Source organism: Ruditapes philippinarum, unplaced genomic scaffold, assembly GCF_026571515.1.
Source record: "Ruditapes philippinarum isolate M1 unplaced genomic scaffold, ASM2657151v2 ctg6665_1_1_1_1, whole genome shotgun sequence".
Lineage (NCBI taxonomy): Eukaryota > Metazoa > Mollusca > Bivalvia > Venerida > Veneridae > Ruditapes > Ruditapes philippinarum.
In genome coordinates, this window is record NW_026863991.1 from 18,072 (window position 1) to 34,985 (window position 16,914).

The window sequence follows — 16,914 nt, forward strand, 5'->3', positions numbered from 1 at the left end:
GATTAGTGTTTCCTGTAGGAACGATAACAGTTTTGTCCCATTTAAACAATTCAAAAATTCGTAAAGTTATAATGTAAAAAACATTTACTTTCAGATTGTAACAATATTGTTGTTATATACCATAGAACAACACCCACCAAATAAAAACCAAGAAACCAAGGTAGCTTGCCTTAAACATCAATTAGGAAGACTATTGAAACATTTTTTATAAGAAAACTGTTCAAAATATATACATGTACTTGTATACTCTGGCAATAAATATATTTAAACTAACTTTGTTTTTGGTACTTAAGCTATGATTTAAATCAATTTAAACGATTCATGACTCTATGAATGTTATACTGCACTGATAAGCCATTAGAACGAACTACAACAACATCAAAATAATATTAACAAAGTTAAGTTGTAATATAACTGATATTTTATGTTCAGCTTTAATCTATAATATTTATGTCAGCAGAGTATATATATTCATACACTAGTCCAGTTTTGACACTCCATCTTTGCACAAAATAACTTAATGGCTTCTATCGACACTGTTATGGAACAGAATTAATGCATTTATTCCATCTTGCTTTATGATATTGGAACTTACATTATGCTTGCTTCTATACTTCTTTATGACAATGAAAACCTGCGTTTTGCTGAATTCAATCATGCCTTATGATTACTGAATGCACTTTCATGTAATTGCAACCTTGTGTGTTCCCTACTAAACCATCAAACTCACATATTTTAATATGCTATATGTTTAATTGCATCTTTTTTTAAGGACAACGTATTATGTTTGGTGTTTAAGATAACATTCTTTATAACTATATGTAACATGGTAGTTGTATCTTTAATTTGCTATAAATCTGCCACTTATATTGTCGACATTATGTCAAATTAAACTATTCATTTTGATCAATGATTGGCTGATTTGATGTGTCTTAGCATTCACATGCTTCAATATATTCACTGATTACAAATACAATGCAATACATGATCACTGCGCATCAACAACGAAGATGACAACGATAACGATATTATAGTCGCATGTGACAGTACGCACTAAGCAGTTGGCAGTAAGCATAATGCGAGGTGCAATAATTTGTGTTCATATTATGACAGCAGGTGTCGCTTTGTCGGTACATCCCGTTATTTTCCGGATGATCCCGTATTTTGGCAAAGTTACGTCCACTTTATATAGGGGCGTATACAGAACAGTGTTAGTTGGAGACTGACATGTAAAATTTACTGAAAAACAAGAGAACACGATGCGACAGACGAAAAGTGCGTGTTTTTGAAGATTCCGCCAGCATGTGGAAAAAAGTTATATATGTCTCTAATAACTCATCCTACAAGTGGCAACTCACCTCTTATACAATTGTTTTACACTTCTCTTTGAGCGTGTGGCGTGATAAGTGAAATTGAAATTTTATCAAACTTAAGGTGGCACAAAGGTGACATGTGTGTGTTTTTATTTATCTCGTGCGCATGAGATACTTTGTCCTGGCCATTGGTTTCTAAGTCGTGCGCACGAGATAATTAAGTTGTGCGCACGAGATACTATGTCGTGGCCACGAGTTACTAAGTCGTTGGCCACGAGGTAATTAAGTAAGTGTTGGAACGAAGAAAACTTAGTCGTGGCCACGAGTTACTTTAGTCGTGGCCACGAGATAAATAAGTCGTTGGAACACAAGTTTACTATGTCGTGGCCACGAGAAAGGTTTAGTCGTGGCCACCGAGGAAGTTAAGTCGTGCGAACGAGATATAATAAACAATCCAAATTACGACTATTTAATATCATATTTCCTAACAAGGATGCCCCTACTTCATTTGCCCGTAAAAGTTGCCATTTATACAAGTTTTTGATTGGTGCAAAGATTTAGCGTCATTGTGACACTGATTTCTGACCAAATTGCCTTAAAATAATTAGGTGTCCATCTTACTGATGCATTTTAGGTTATATAAACTACGGCTTATTCCTTTCTAAATCATTCATCAGACAAGGATTTTACATTGAAGTGTCATGTTTTATCTGGAACGCTGACCTGTGGACCTCAAACATCCTTATAGGATATCTACTGTCCATGGGCAATGTCCCTTCCCAGAACTAAGTCCCTCTCAAGTTATGGTATACTAGTAAACAATGTTAACAGGCCTTTGTACGTACAAAATGACCAATTCTATCATAGAATTGTCCCAACAAAGGGCTATAACTTTATCATAAATTAATGTCTTGATTTATGGGCCTTATGATTCTAAAGACATGTATTAAGTTCAAAGTGAACACTTCATTATTTCAAAGATTAATGTTGCACGTAATCTTTAAACAGAAATTTTCTAAAGTTTAAAAAATCATGGTGTAATCTTATTTAATTATCTCGTTCTGCACGACTTAGTTATCTCGTTCCCACGACTTAAACGACTTAGTTTACTCGTGGCCGTGACATAGTATCTCGTGGCTACGATATAGTATCTCGTTCCACGACTTAACTATCTCGTGGCCACGACTTAGTAACTCCGTGGCCACGACACAGTATCTCGTGCGCACGAGATAAATAAAAACACACACATGTCACTTAGTAACTCGTGGCTCACGACTTAGTACAGTACAAACTTGATTTTTTTTTGGTAAAATAAAATAAAATAATTTGGCTTCACACAAAACATTGTGCTTTAAGATACTTTACACTGTAAGTGGGCAGTATGAATTACTCATGTATAGGTGTTATTACAAAAATATATATAGGAGTTTCTTTTAAAGACAGGCACAACTTTACTTGACCCGTAATAAGAAAAGCAGATTCCTATACATTATGTGTATGTGTTTTTTTATTTAAATAAAACATATTTAGTAAGAATTTATAGATTTCAATAAAATTTCTGTTATAAAAATATATTACTGAAGCACAAATGTATGTGAATGTGGTGGTGTGTGCGGGATGTCTGATCTATAATCAGACACACATATGCCCAACATTTGTAATTGACTATGCACATGTCACAAAAATAAACAACTTCCTTCTTTCCTTATTATACAGTATATTTTAATGTGTTACATACCTATTCGCCACTATTAGTGACTCTGAGACATTTAATTAAGTTAAAATGCCAATTAATAAGTTTTTGCTTTTAATGTCCAAGTCATTAGATAAAGACCTTCGCAATCGCAGTACCTAGGCAGGTGCTTAACAACTGGATGACAGCATTATATGTTTTTGATAAGGGAGTACACTATATGATCACTATTGCATGAAAACTTACACGTATATATTCCATCCCAGCTCATCAACGTATCTTTAGGGGTAGGTGCAGCCCTTAAGCCAAAGCCTGAATCCACCACTGTACGTATAACTGCCCCATTGAATAACTGTTTACGAGCATATTTTTTTCTATTAGACTGTATACATATACATGTATAAATTATATTACATAATCCTTACTACTTGTATTTATATTCTTTCCACTGCAATTTATGTATTAAGCGCTTGGTACGAATTGATAGCATTGTCGCCCTCTGTATTTTAACGTATAACCACGATGGCCCTAACGGTATTCCGTAATATATACATGTACGGAAAATTCCGATGATAGGCGAATCATGGAAAATATCCGTTGATATCGATAACAGAGTTCTTCAGCCCCTTAACAGTTCACAAATCGCTAGACAATTGTTTAAATTGTTTTATCATAATGTAAGATGATCAACATAATCCACAAAGCCTCAGACACCGAGCTTTATTAAGCATAAACACTGAATAATGGATATAAGCGAAAGCTAATAGTAATCACGCCATGCGAGCTGTAAATCAAATAAGTCACATTTTTAACAAAATCCATCAGGGAACAAAAATAGTCAATTTTAAATGACTTCTACATAAAAGTAATAGTAAAAAAACTAAACCGTAAAAAGTTTGTATAGAGCATGAAGAAAGGTAGCTTATAGATAAAGGTATAAGACGTTAACATTTTAGTATTCCAAATGGCTTGTTCCAGTTTAATAGTTATCACTCAATGAAAGAATTGGTCACTACGAAATGTTTGAATGAAATAATGAAAAATGGAATCCAGAATAATGCAACGTTTAAATATCATAAAGCAAGATGGAATCAATCATAATGCAAGTTCTAATGTCTTGTAGCAAGATGGAATTAAGCATAATGCAAGTTCCAATGTCATCAAGCAAGATGGAATCAAGCATAATGCAAGTTCCAATGTCATCAAGCAAGATGGAATTAAGAATAATGCAAGTTTCAATGTCATCAAGCAAGATAGAATAAATGCATTAATTCTGTTCCATACACTGTATACAGTACTATACGTTCATGTTTGTTTACTACATTTCTACATTTAGATTTCAAATGCATAACAAAGAGGACGTTTTTAGTGGGGCGGGAAATAAGGTCTCTTCTGTCAAAATAGTGCAAATTGTGATACAAGCATGAAACTTTCAGGAAAATATCTTTAGACCATGTAGATTTCAAAAGTGAAGTGGGCCAAAAATATCTCTGCTCATTTTCAAAATGGCCGCCATATAAATTTAACGTACATAATAGCTCATTCATTACAATTTTTTGTACACACTTGAAACATACACCAAAGCATGCATATATTTTCTCCTTTTCAAAAATTTAAATCTTAAAAATTTCGCTATCATACCTTTTCAGAATCCAAGATGGCGTCCAATATGGCTGCCAATTTTATGCAAAACTGATATATCTCTTTTGTAGTATGCTTATTTCCATAAAAAATTCTTTAAACATATAAGAAAAAATCAAATTATAGGTTAACTACATTGTTAGTCAAGTTTTTAAGTTTTTGTACAAAAAATCTTTAAAAATATGAAAGAAAAAGTGCCATTTTTGCATTTTTATCTAACATTGTTTTCATGTTCGTGAAGTTGGCAGCCCAGCAGCCTAGCAGCCTGAAGTTGGCAGCCTAGCAGCCTGGCCGCCTGGCAGCCTAGCAGCCTAGCAGCCTGGCAGCCTAGCAGCCTGGCAGCCTAGCAGCCTAAAGAATACTAAGAATAGTACAAACATGAAATCTTCGGAAATACATTAGTAGCACTTCTTTAGATCATTTCACGCCTTTTTCAATATTGTGATCTTTATTTTTTTAAGATGTTGAACTTTATCTTAACATAATTTTTTCATTCTGACGCTTCGAAATTTTTTGAAGTTAGCAGCCTAGCAGGATAGTACAAACATAAAAACCGTCGGAAATGAATCGGTAGCAAATACTTAGACCATTCCACGTCTTATTTCAGTATCGCATACTTCATTTTTTTTTAAATAATTTAAATTAGTTAAATTTAAATATTGAACTTTTTTTTTTGTTCTTTTTTTTTTTTTTTTTTTTTTTTTTTTTTTTGACACTTCGAAATTTGTGAAGTTAGCAGCCTAGCAGCCTGGCAGCCTAGCAGCCTAAAGAAAACTAAGGATAATACAAACAAGAAAACCGTCGGAAATAAATCGGTAGCACATACTTAGACCATTCCAAGTCTTTTTTTAATATCACGATCTTTATTTTTTTAAATATTGAACTTTTTTTTGACACTTCGAAATTTGTGAAGTTAGCAGCCTAGCAGCCTGGCAGCCTGGCAGCCTAAAGAAAACTAAGGATAATACAAACATGAAAACCGTCGGATATGAATTGGTAGCACATACTTAGACCATTCCACGTCTTATTTCAGTATCGCGATCTTTATTTTTCAAATACTGAACTAGCAGCCTAGCAGCCTGGCAGCCTGAAGTTAGGCTGCTAACAAATTTCGAAGTGTCCAAAAAAAAAACAAAAAAAAACACAGTTCAATATTTAAAAAAATAAAGATCGCGATACTGAAATAAGACGTGGAATAAACTAAATGTGTGCTTCCGATTCATTTCCGACAGTTTTCATGTTTGTATTAGCCTTAGTTTTCTTAAGGCTGCTAGGCTGCCAGGCTGCTAGGCTGCTAGGCTTCCAGGCTGCTAGGCTGTTAGGCTGGTAACTTCACAAATTTCGAAATGTCAAAAAAAAAAAAAAAAAAAAAAAAAAAAAAAAAGTTCAATCTTAAAAAAAATAAAGATCGCGATACTGAAATAAGACGTAAACAATTCATTTACGACGGTTTTCATGATTGTATATTATCCTTAAGTTTTCTTTAGGCTGCTAGGCTGCCAGGCTACCAGGCTGCTAGGCTGTTAGGCTGCCAGGCTGCTAGGCTGCTAGGCTGTTAGGCTGCTAACAAATTTCGAAGTGTCAAAAAAAAAAAAAAAAAAAAAAAACACAGTTCAATATTTAAAAAAATAAAGATCGCGATACTAAAATAAGACGTGGAATAAACTAAATGTGTGCTTCCGATTCATTTCCGACAGTTTTCATGTTTGTATTAGCCTTAGTTTTCTTAAGGCTGCTAGGCTGCCAGGCTGCTAGGCTGCTAGGCTGCCAGGCTGCTAGGCTGTTAGGCTGTTAGGCTGGTAACTTCACAAATTTCGAAGTGTCAAAAAACAAAACAAAAAAAACAAAACAAAAAAAGTTCAATATTTAAAAAAATAAAGATCGCGATACTGAAATAAGACGTACCAATTCATTTCCGACGGTTTTCATGTTTGTATTATCCTTAGTTTTCTTTAGGCTGCTAGGCTGCCAGGCTGCTAGGCTGCTAGGCTGCTAACTTCACAAATTTCGAAGTGTCAAAAAAAAAAGTTCAATATTTAAAAAAATAAAGATCGTGATATTAAAAAAAGACGTGGAATGGTCTAAGTATGTGCTACCGATTCATTTCCGACGGTTTTCATGTTTGTATTATCCTTAGTTTTCTTTAGGCTGCTAGGCTGCTAGGCTGCCAGGCTGCTAGGCTGCTAGGCTGTCAGGCTGCTAGGCTGCTAGACTGCTAACTTCACAAATTTCGAAGTGTCAAAAAAAAAACAAAAACAAAGTTCAATATTTGAAAAATAAAGATCGCGATACTGAAATAAGACGTTGAATGGCCTAAGTATGTGCTACCAATTCATATCCGACGGTTTTCATGTTTGTATTATCCTTAGTTTTCTTTAGACTGCTAGGCTGCCAGGCTGCTAGGCTGGTAACTTCACAAATTTCGAAGTGTCAAAAAAAAAAGTTCAATATTTAAAAAAATAAAGATCGTGATATTAAAAAAAGACGTGGAATGGTCTAAGTATGTGCTACCGATTCATTTCGACGGTTGTCATGTTTATATTATCCTTAGTTTTCTTTAGGCTGCTTAGGCTGCCAGGGCTGCTAGGCTGCTAAACTTCACAATTTCGAAGTGTCAAAAAAAAAAAACACCAAAAAAAAAAAAAAAAAAAAAAAACAAAGTTCAATATTTAAATTTAACTAATTTAATTATCTAAAAAAAATGAAGTATGCGATACTGAAATAAGACGTGGAATGGTCTAAGTATTTGCTACCAATTAATTTCCGACGGTTTTCATGTTTGTACTATCCTGCTAGGCTGCTAACTTCAAAAAATTTGAAGCGTCAGAATGAAAAAGTTAATGTTAGATAAAGTTCAACATCTTAAAAAAATAAAGATACAATATTGAAAAGGCGTGGGAATGATCTAAAGAAAGTGCTACTAATGTATTTCCGAAGAATTTCATGTTTGTACTATTCTTAGTATTCTTTAGGCTGCTAGGCTACCAGGCTGCTAGGCTGCTAGGCTGCCAACTTCAGGCTGCTAGGCTGCTGGGCTGCTAGGCTGCCAACTTCAGGCTGCTAGGCTGCTTGGCTGCCAACTTCACGAACATATTGTTTTCTAGGTCTATGTACAAAGTTCAAAAAGTTACTTAGTTTCTTAAAGTGTATTTAATATTCAATCAACCCTATGTTTTTGTGTATAAATGTAACAAAAACATAAAACTAAACAGGATCTGAAGCATATCATACGGAAACATGTATCAGGTACTTAAACTTGTGGGTGTTTAAATTTTTCATGACACTCTTTCAGGGGAGGGGGGTACCTCATTTATTAGAAGTAAAAAAACAAAACAATCATTCTTGTATAGACTCACTCATCTTTCACTGTAGTCTGCTCTTTAACATTGTTTACCCAGCCATATTAAAGCCACCTGGCCTCCAGATGTAAAAATGAAATAAAATTTCAAGTAAGCAAGTAAATACTGATTAGTTTAGGTTTATTGTATAAACCCATCATCACTGACACTTTTTAATTCAAGAAAGAATTGTTGACAAAAAGCGTTAATTTTTTATCGGGTTTTTCTTTTCCATAATCTACTACTCGTTACTAACGGCAGTAGCCAATATAAAAGGAGAAGATAATGCATTAAACGCGGTCAAGTTGTCACAACAGTGGTCCAGAAAAAAAATCCCGGTATCCGGTATGCCCGGATCGTTTTATCCAATTTTTTAGTCAAGTAGGGCCCCTATCACATTTCAAGCTAAAGTTAAATCGATAAAATTGGTTCATTTATAATATGAAGTAATTAATTAATTATAATTTTTAGGGCTATGAATAACTACAAATATAAAAACAAAAAGCAATTATTGGTATCCCCTATATGTTTTGATAAAATCCCGGATTCCGTGCGTTCCGGAGCACAGGTCGCGATATTGTCCTGTACGATCACGTGATACTAGAAAAAAAAAAACCCGGATGAAAGGGATTCCCCGTGGGTATAATAGAAGAAAGGTATTTCCCGTACCGTTTGTTTTTCAGAGCAATAATGTTAAAATATGAACATTTTGAAGTGTCATTTCGTTTACTTTTTCTACCAATATTAATGTTTTTGAGGGGGGATTTTTGAAATATTAGCAAGACGGCTGTTTTTCTGCTATCTTTGGAGGGTCAGCCCGCTTTAAATCCACTTTTTAAAATTCCCTTTTAGTCAAATTTTCCTTTATGTTAAAAAAGGTTTAAAATAAATAAGATTAAAAAAAATCATCTTTTTTTTTTTTTTTTTTTTTTTTTTTTTTTAAAAGCAGGTAAAAAATTTTTTAGTTAATCTTAAAAGAAACATTCTTCACCAATTAAGCTAGATAGTAGCCATACGACCTTAACAGTGTTGGTGAAAAAAGACAATAATTAAGATCAACAAGGCAAAGGCATCGTTCATAGGATGCAACCCCCGACACACCAAAGTAGTGCACCCAGAATGCACCCAGCCAAAACCTGGAGTGGACATAAGGGCGATGAAAGGAGAGGGACATGTAATGCGTGAAATAATAAACTAAAACGGGCCCTTATGGGAATTAAAGGGATAAGGGCTGTCAGTATGAAAAGGGGAGGGGGTTAAAAATGGGAGGGGGTGTAAGAAAATACCTACCGTAAACGACAATCCAACAAGATAGACATCACAAAACATGTAAACATTCAAAAACAAGTAACAAACACGTGAAGGAACACGGAGGGGTACCGCCTTGGAACGGTCAGTGGTAGTTAAACCACTGGGGAGTTTAAATTTGTTTTAGGCGCCCCAAACCTCACTCTTAGCCCCAAAATGTTCCTGAATGACATGAAAGTGTAAATGAAATTAATCCCCGCCAAGTTGAATTCTAACAATGTTCAAGGTAACATTAGACGAAAGAAATAAAACACATACAAATTATGAAAATATGTAGAAAAAGGTACAAATTCTGTCATATCTTGTGATTCTGTCAATGGGTTTTCTTCGAATAAAGTTAAATGATACCGGCTAATGTCATACAATTATTTTTATGAAAGAATAAGACCTTCTTGCTTAAAAATTGTAATAGAAACTCCATTTCTTTCAATGAGAGCATGAAATTCTGGGTTAAAATACAAGTAATCACAATTAAATGTGCTTTTTTCATAATTTTTTCCTTCAATATTGTAATAAAACTTACTGATTATGATTTTTACCTATATACCATGGTAAATAAAGTAAAGAACCAACATACACAACCCTACATTGTTTGCTTAAGATATCAATAAAGACAAACAGAGGTAATCTTAAGGTTAGCAAAGAGGTTACCATATCACCATGGGCTATGTCTTCTGACAAAGTAAGATTAGCCAACTCTCACACAAATAAGGCTTAAAAAAGATGACACATACCGTCTCCCACTTTAAATCATTGAGAAGTCTTAATATAGTCAGAATTAGAGAAGTTTTCTCCTGATATACATCAAAATAACTACCAAATATTGCCCGAGCATTAGGAGTCGCTACCGTCAATAGCTGAAGTTTCAAACTAGACAAAAGTTATTACCTTCTCAATGTGTCCTGACAAAGCTGCTGCCAAACTGAGCTGAAGGAGTCCTTCCATAGATCTTTACCAGGATAAGGTAAGGTCCTGTACTCAAACCCAGGCTTTGGTAACTGCACAGTCTGAAAAAAATAATGCAAACACTAGTACATGCCTAAGAACATTATAAGAGGCATTTATGCTGTAATTCTGATATCTGAAAAAGAAAGAAAATAATGTCTTAATTAATCAATGGCTAGATTTGCTAATTTACACAGGAGAGCATATATAAATATTGTGTGCTGAAAAATGCATGCCTGCATGAAAATAGCAGTTTAGACATTGTAAACCTAACCTAATTTAACTGCTGTAGCAGCTACAACAACAACAACAACAACAACAATCATATCAACTGTGTTATTCTAAATGAGCCAATTATCCATAAAGTACACTGTTTATTGACTAAAAAATCTTTTATGTGTATATGTTAATAGCAAATACATTCTGCAACACAGCAAAACATCAAGTTCAACTACTCAACTACATGTACACTGAAAATGCCTATATTTCCAAAATATAAATCAAATTTGTCCTGTTCAATTGTCAGTTCTGCTTCATTGAAATACAAGACAATAGTGAATATTTACATACTGATTACTACAGCATCAATCCTTTTCTGAAACATCAAAACATGTAATGTGTGGTCCATATGAGCAAAAGGCTACTATGGTGCTTGTTCGAATCCCATGACCGGTGCTTCTTGGGCCCCTAAGATCTCTGGAATGACCTTGCCAACCACTTTTTTACCAATGTCACCAATCTGAAACCACACACTCCCCAATTCCTTGCAATGCATAGTTTATCCATAATTTAAGATGCATTTCTCTAAAAATTATCTTTTTCTATATAAATCTTATAAAAAATAAGCTAGATTTATAGTACTAGTATATTGCTAAACACAGGGTGCAAAAATAAAATTTATCAATTTATAAACTGCTTTTTACAAAATTTAAATTTCATTTTTTAATTTTAAATTTATTTTTACAGTTATAGATTCAATAAAATGTGGTTAATCTTTCACGCAAAAGCTCTGTACCCTTCTCCCTGCTTACTGACACAGTAGCAGACATCTACATTTGAAGGGGAGATAACAATAACAACATATGTCCCAATTTAAAATCTTCAAACCTGTCAGTTATCCTTTATTTTCCTGACTTCTATTCATAAACACAACACTGATGCAAAGTTTCATCCATATCCATCAACCAGTTCCCATTTTCCTCATTTCTTATATTGGACGCGGCCCGGTGAAATTTCGTACTATTTGTTCTATAGTAAATCAGTCAAATTTGAGGCTTAATTCTGGATTCCACTGTTCTTGATGAATTATATACTGTCTTCAACTTTAAACATTAACACTATCTAAGCACAATGAGGCCCAAAATATAATAGGTTAGCCATCTACTTTTTTCAGAAATCTTCATTCTGTTGTAACACTGTTTAAATTCACCACTTTAAAAACTCCTGACAGCTGGTGGGTAGTACATCTTTAATCCTTCCACCAACAAATGAGTTCCTGGAGAATACACAAAAAACAACTTTTAAAGTCATCATATAACACAAAAAAACTACACACATGCAATAAATACACTTTAATCATGACCAATCTAACTAGAGATGACTTAAATTGAGCCATTTCAAAATTTCAAAGAACTACAATGTACTTTCTAGACTACAATGGGTTCGGTCTAATTCCGTACCGGGTTGAGACCTTAAAATAATTGGGTCATAACCTCTTTTAAAAAACCGTTTGATAATTTTTGTGAAGACGGCAGAAAAATTATTATGATCTATGATCCTACGAAGTTTGTTAACCACATCTCCATAGAAATCAGGCTTGCTAATACCTTGTCGAGTTTTCAAATTAATGTACAATTAAATTTTAATACTAAATCTGAATTACGATGGTAAAACTTAGTAAAATATTTACGCAATTTATGATAGCGATAACCTTGTTTAATAAGTTTGTTAGTAATAAATAAATTGCGATCATTAAAATCATCAACACGACTGCACTCCCTAGCAAATCTAATAAATTGAGAAATATACACCCCATATGATGTAGCATGAGGTACATCTCCATCTAAATGTGGATAGTTAACAATATTAAAATCAAAATCATCTCTTTTATCGTAGATTTTAGTTACTATAGTATTGTTAATGATAGAAATGATTAAATCTAAAAAAAGATGTAATAACGTCTGAAGAGTTAGTTTTATTTAATTTAAGTTCACTGGGATATATTTAAGAAATCAACTGATCGAAATAAGGATTATTCATGTTAAGGATATCATCTAGGTAGCGGGAAGTGTTGTTAAATGCATGTATAATTTCCTGATGTGAAGTAGGGGAAAGACTTAACATAAAGTCCCTCTCATAGCAGTAAAGAAATAAATCAGCTATCAGGGGTGCACAACTAGTACCCATTGGAGTGCCTATTATCTGTTTGAAAACTGTATTACCAAAACCTGACATAAATGTTATCTAATAAAAACAAAAGTGCTTTTCAAACTTCGTCACAGGTCTACATTTTTATTGTTTAATGATACCATTGGTAAAGAAATCCCTTTTTGAATTGCAAGCAAGAAACGTCACCTTTTCTCTTGCAAATGTTTTTTTTTGAATTAAAGATAATAATTTATCATTTATACGATTATGTGGCAATGTTGTATATAGGGTAGAGAAATCGTAAGTACTTACAGATGAAGCTTGATAATTCTTATCTCAAATTTCAGTTGAATTTTTAACAGACCAAAAAAGATTCATGCCCGTATTTTCATAAACTGTTTCACACTATCTAATGACATGTGCCTTGATGGCAGTAAGGCAAGAAGTCAATAAAATAGAAAGATTACTGGTAGTACAAATTGTAGAATTAGAAATGAAGCGGGCTTTATATGGATGTTTATGTAATTTTGGAATCCAGTACATGATAGGAAGTTTAAGCTCTTTCTCATCAACACGTACTTTAAAGTTAGAAATACTAGAAATATGACTGTTCAGAAAGAACGGTTTTAGAATAAGCATTAGTGCTGTTAAGTTCATTTTGTAAAACATTTTTGTAATGAATACGCCTTACTATAATAATGTTGTTGGCCGCCTTGTTAAAGGTACTTAAACAAATTTAGAGTGGAACGCCAAAATATATCCTTTCTAAGATGTCGTAAAGTAAGTCTAGGTTTAGGTGGTAAAAGATGTTTATTCCCACGATGAAATTCTATACGTGATTCAACAATATTTAATATAGTATGTTTCCATGTATTAAGTGCATTACTATCAGCATTTTCGCGACGACACCATTTTACTGAAAAGTCCTCGATCGAATCAGCTATCTGACTTGGACAAACATTAAAATCAATATCGGAAGGAATTCTAAATTTTGGTCCTTTTAGAAATAAATAACGGATTCTCTTTTTGGGTTAAAATTATATCAAAATCACCAGTGATTTTTAGGGCCCAAAACCCCAATTTTACAAAATTTTTTGATTTTTGCAGTTTTCAACTATTTGGGTGTTTTTAGGTCAGAGAAAATTTTTTGTTTTAATTAAAAAAATTATTTTTTCGGGGACAGGCGTTTTTATATATACCCAAAATAATTGGAATTCAGATTTTTTTAAAAATTTTTTGGGAAAAATCCCCTGGGGTTTAACGCTTTTAAAAAACACAAAAAATACTGGGTTTAAATTTTGATGAAATCAATACCTTTGTTTAGAAAAGTAACTTTAAGATAAGTATCAATTAAACAAAGAGTTTTATGTTTGTTATTGCTTTGTGTTGATATGTTTAAAGTGAATATGAAAATGTGTTTTAATACATTCATAAGCAAACATACCTGCCTGCAAAACATTAATTCCAGGTTTAAACGTATACTTTAAAAGACTTATGAAATGAACATACCGAAACTCAAAACGTGTACTTTAAAAGACTTATGAAATGAACATACCGAAACTCAATAAAACATGTAGATATCTAAAACATGTAGATATCTAAAACATGTAGATATCTAAAATCCATAATACAGGCGCTGGCTCGAGCCAACGGAACGTCGATGCCCGTTCGTGCCTGAAATAATGCACGGAGGGGACCTGAGGTCATCTACTACTAGTAAAGCTTCAATGTTGCCGTATGACCTATATTGTGTTGGTGCGACGTTAACACCCCTCCCCCTAAATGTAGACACTTGTAAGATCCTGGAGACGGACACAATAATAATTCAAATAAGATTAAAACTTTCATCGTATTGCTTTGTGTAGATATCTTTAAAGTGAATATGAAAATGTGTTTTAATACATTCATAAGCAAACATAACTGCCTGCAAAACATAAATTCCAGGTTTAATCGTGTACTTTAAAAGACTTATGGAATGAACATTCAACATCGAAATTACCAAAAGGAAATAAAACATGTAGATATCTAAAAACCTTTGTGTGTATTATACGATATATAGTCACAAAGAACCACGTCAAAAGTAATAAGAACTTCAGATCATCAACATTTGAAGGTTATATACAATACACAATCTATGAACAACCGAATATGCATTTTCTTTGTACAATAAAGAATGTATGATTTACATATATCGAGTTGCAAAAACTGCAATACATTTGCAACAAACAGAGCGTATGGGGAAATGCAAATTATAATAAAAGCGAATTAAACAAAGCAATATGCAATTGTCATACAGCAGTATGCATACACTGGCGAATATAACCTTCATTGTAGATTGTGACAATTTATGTCGAAACTTGTCGAAAATTTGTTTATCTTGTCGAATACAAATAAAAGACAAAACATGAAATACTGGTCAAAAGAAAGTATATGACATTCTTTAATTAAACTCTTGATTGTTACTGCAATTTGTTCTTCAACGACATTCTCCGTCCTTGCTTGGTCAATACTGAATGTACCGTCACCATACCAAACACGGCTTCTACATAAGTTACGTAAATTGCTGTCTGTGCAGAAGTAACAACTCTGTCTCTTATTTGCATGATGAAATTGATAACCAATATTAGACCTTTGCCATTCTCCACGAATCAAAGCTCAGATAAGACCACTGGTATTTATGCAATATTGACGTTATATCGGTCGTTTTACCGTAGACTCTGTAAGCAAGTAAGCTCGAAATTCTTGTGGCAGATCAGATGAAAGTTCTTGATGTTTTTGCTGGAGCTTCTTGAGTTTCCGTTGTTTTGTCCACGAAATCAAGAATTTGTGAAGTGGGGGCGATTTCAAGTGTCGAAGGATTAAAATTTATTTTTGATCATCTGTCTTAGTCTCAGTGTCAAAGAACTGATGTGTTCGACCAAATGCCATATTCGACAAACACCGATTTGTTTGTTAGGAAATCACTGTTGTCTGACCATCCTTAATTACGATGCAAAAATGCGTATTGGGTGCAATTAATGAAAAATTACGAACTGAGTGAAATGTTCCCAAGATTTCTTTAAACTTAGAAAACATTGGTAAGGATAAAGGCTTTGTTCGTTTTAACTAATCCCTCCGGATGAGCGCACGTCTAAGAGTAGCCACAGGGCAGAGAAAGGTCAATGCACCCAAGACCTGTGGGTAGGTTGGTGTCCTGTCGTGACTTTTTCCGCAGTGTGTGGCCCTACAAAGGAAAGAAGAGTCTTGTTCCCTCTGCCTTCAAACAACAAAACAACCAGCTTAAAAAGAAGTACCTCAATTGACATTGGTGCTTATAGTCTCGTTCATATGAATTTATTCCGGCAGCGAATACAAAATAAAAGTACCAGCAATCATCGTCCTACATATCGTCTTAAAATCTCAAAACAAAATCCCAGCAAAATATATAAATCTCTAGCATGTAAAGACGTTGATAAACTTAATCAAAGCAGACATCAATACATGATTTTTATTGTAATCGTTCATGTAATATGTACAGCACCCGTGTTGTTGATCATGTTTCAAACATGAACTAGACAGTCTTTCCCCACATTAAAAGTAAACAATTTTATCATATGGGTCTACTTTTTTATCTTATTATTAGTACATGTACGTGACTACGGTGTCCATCTAATCTAGATATATTAAAAAGGTTATCTCATATACAAAATGTATAAACTTTAGTATCAACACAAACTTTGAACTTGTTATGTCGATACATTATCTTGTTTTTAATTTGTTTTACCCGTTTGTAATATCATTCAATCTTTCGACATTGAACGGTACAACTATTGCGCAATTATTTACAAAATTGTCTTTTATCAGGTACAAAACTGACATCATAATGAACCAAATGATGTCTATCCGTATGGAAAATTTAATAAGTGCTTCTACAAAAACACGGCTGTATAACGTTACCGCATACATGAAACAGATTTTTTTCATGTCTTATTTCAGCCAGCCTGTATAGCTAAATTGGTTAGCGCGACACTTGTAATCTCAACGAGATAGTTTCGATCCCAGGACTGGCCAACGGAAATTACTTATCAGTCTTTCGTATGCGACTTTAAATCGAAGTCACGTGTATGAGTGTTGAACATTTGGCACGCTAAAGAACCAGGAGAAACTTTAGGAATTGCATTTTGAACATCTTTCCGTATCTGTATATTGCACAACTATACACAAATCTACTATTCAGTTAGTATAGAGTGTCGCGGTGGCTGGTGTAAAACCGTTGTTAAAGTTATCACTTGTCAAACAGGCCATATATTCACTTTACAAATATCACATA

General features: G+C 33.7%; 1 long non-coding RNA gene across 1 annotated transcript; it reads right to left on the reverse strand.

The window, feature by feature from the left end:
* Positions 1-10,181: 10,181 nt before the first annotated feature.
* On the reverse strand, positions 10,182-11,883 carry LOC132724030 (uncharacterized). The gene is made up of 2 exons (XR_009624836.1): positions 11,346-11,883; positions 10,182-10,300 (listed from the first exon to the last, which is right to left on the reverse strand). It is a non-coding gene; the product is annotated as an uncharacterized LOC132724030 (long non-coding RNA).
* Between the last annotated feature and the right edge of the window lie 5,031 nt (positions 11,884-16,914).